Source organism: Muntiacus reevesi, chromosome X, assembly GCF_963930625.1.
Source record: "Muntiacus reevesi chromosome X, mMunRee1.1, whole genome shotgun sequence".
In the NCBI taxonomy this organism is placed as follows: Eukaryota; Metazoa; Chordata; class Mammalia; order Artiodactyla; family Cervidae; genus Muntiacus; species Muntiacus reevesi.
Genome location: NC_089271.1, coordinates 71696005 through 71698750, shown reverse-complemented (window position 1 = coordinate 71698750; position 2746 = coordinate 71696005). Strand labels below are relative to the sequence as shown.

General features: G+C 39.5%; 1 pseudogene; it reads left to right on the top strand.

Annotated features, from left to right (window-relative positions):
* Positions 1–247: 247 nt before the first annotated feature.
* LOC136154232 (mitochondrial fission factor pseudogene) lies at positions 248–994 on the top strand (annotated as a pseudogene).
* Positions 995–2746: the final 1752 nt, after the last annotated feature.

Below are 2746 nucleotides of genomic sequence, written 5' to 3'. Positions count from 1 at the left end.
TTATATGATAGACCCACCTTACTTAAGAATACAGGTGCAACCCTGGGAGCCAGCGGGTGGCGGCCCTCGCCGGGGACCCTCCAGCAGGCCCAGGGGGACAGAAGTGGCTCTAAATCCAGCATGTGCGTACTAAGGCAAGTTAATGGATTTAATATGAAGCACAGAAGCAGACAATACCAAAGAGCAAGCAGTAATTGGTACACATTTAGTGAGTGGGGCGGCCTTTCCTTCTCCCACTGCTACTGAGATGGTGGAAATTAGTCAAATTCAGTATGAGATGGAATACACCGAAGGTATTAGTCAGCGAATGATGGTCCCGGAAAAATTAAAGGTAGCATCACCAAATGTGACCTGGAACAAGGATTTCAAGAAGGAGTTTCAAACGCTAGTGTGATTATGCAAGTTCCAAAGAGAATTGTGGTAGCAAGAAATAATGAAGACATTCCATTATCAAGACCAGCAGATCTTGACCTTATATAGTCAACTCCCTTTAAGCCTCTGGCTCTAAAAACACCACCTCGTGTGCTTACACTGAGTAAAAGACCGCTAGATTTTCTGGATTTAGAAAGACCTGCTCCAACTCCACAAAATGAAGAAATCCGTGCAGTTGGCAGGCTAAAAAGAGAACGCTCTATGAGTGAAAATGTCGTTCGCCAAAATGGACAGCTGGTCAAAACTGACTCCATACCTGTGTTTCGTGGTGGGTCTGCTGCCGCCATTTCTAATCCTCATCATGACAATGTCAGGTATGGCATTTCAAATATAGATGCAATGATTGAAGGGACTTCAGAAGACATGACAGTTGTAGATGCAGCTTCATTAAGACGACAGATAATCAAACGAAATAGACGTCTACAACTTCTGGAAGAGGAGAACAAAGAACGGGCTAAAAGAGAAATGGTCATGTATTCAATTACTGTAGCATTCTGGCTGCTTAATAGCTGGCTCTGGTTTCGCCGCTAGAGGTAACCTCAGCTCTCAGAAATATTGTCTCAACAGCTGGAAATATAAAGATATTGCAAACTTAAAAAAATAATAATACAGGTGCAAAAATCTTAATTCGGCAGTATATTATACACTATGCTATATGCAAATATAATATGCAATTTAATATATAATAATATGCCATTCACAAATAGAGTTTAATCCAAAAATGGAAGGATCATTTTATATTAGGAAATCCATTAATATATAACATCATATCTGGAAAAGGAAATGGCAACCCAATCCAGTATTCTTGCCTGGAGAATCCCTTGGACAGAGGGGCCCGGTAGGCTACAGTCCATGGAGTTGCAAGAGTCAGACATGATTTAGCAACCAAATCACCACCACCGTATCTGTATTATTCATGGAAAGATTTTTATGTGGCTCAAAAGAGTACAGCTGATAAGATAAATGAAAAATGAGTAGAAAAAAAGTAAAACAAAGGATATAAAATGACACCAACACTATTAGCTTAATAAGTACTAGAAAAATCTATTTTGATTTATAAAAACAAACCCTTCTGGACACAGTAGGAGGAGGAGTAGGTGGGACAAATTGAGAGAGTAGCAGTGACATATATACACTACCATGTGTAAAATAGGTAATTAGTGAAAAGCTTCTATATAACACATAGAGCTCAGCCGGATGCTCTGTGACAACCTAGATGGGTGAGATGGTGGGCGGAGGTTCAAGAGGGAGGGGATATATATATATATATATGTACTCAGGGCTGATTGGTGTTGTTGTACAGCAGAAACCAACACAACATTTTAAAGCAATTATCCTCCAATTAAATAAATAAATAAAAACCCTTCTTAGAAAATGAAGAATAAGCATGTTTTTTAATCTGACAAAGAATAGTAACCTTAAATCAATAGTCAATATTATACTGAACCCTAGAAATAGTCCCAATAAAACTGAATTTTTAACAATTATGATCATATTATTATTAAACATAGTTTGGAAAGTTCTGATGATTGTACTAAAAAGACGTGAATTAAAAGACTTCCCTGGTGGTCCAGTGGTTAAGACTCTGTGCTTTCAATGCAGGGTGCATGGATTTGATTCCTAGTCAGGGAACTAAGATCACACCTGCCACCCTGAGTGAGGGGGGAGACATGAATTAGAAATAAGTATGGGGAGTTCCCTCGTGGTCCAGTGGTTAGGACTTGGGACATTCACTGTCCTGGCCTCGGTTCAATCCTTGGTCTGGGATAATTCCCTCAGGCTGCATAGTGTGCATATGTGCATAGATCCCTCAGACTGCATGGTGTGGCCAAAAAAAAAAAAAAAAAAGTTATAAAGATAGAAAAGGAGATTAAGTCATGATTAATAGATAAATAAACTACCTAGAAAGCTCATCAATTGTAAAATTATTATAATGCCAATAATAAATAACAATTTGTTAGTGCTTGCATGTGTTAGGTGGGCCTCCCAGGTGGCTCAGCAGTAAAGAATCCTGCTACAATACAGGAGCCACAGGAGACACAGGCTGGATCCTTGGGTTGGGAAAATCCCCTGGAAGAGGAAATGGTAACCCATTCCAGTGTTCTTGCCTAGAGAAACCCATGGGCCAATGACCCTGGTGGGCTACAGTCCATGGGGTCATAAAGAGTCAGACACAACGGAAACAACTTGGCATGCACATGGATAGTCATATAGATAGTTAGATAGGCTGGATGAAGGATTTTTAAAATAGTGTTCCTAACTCCAAGTAATAACCAATTAAAATAATACAAAGCAGGTGTGGAAAGACCTCATT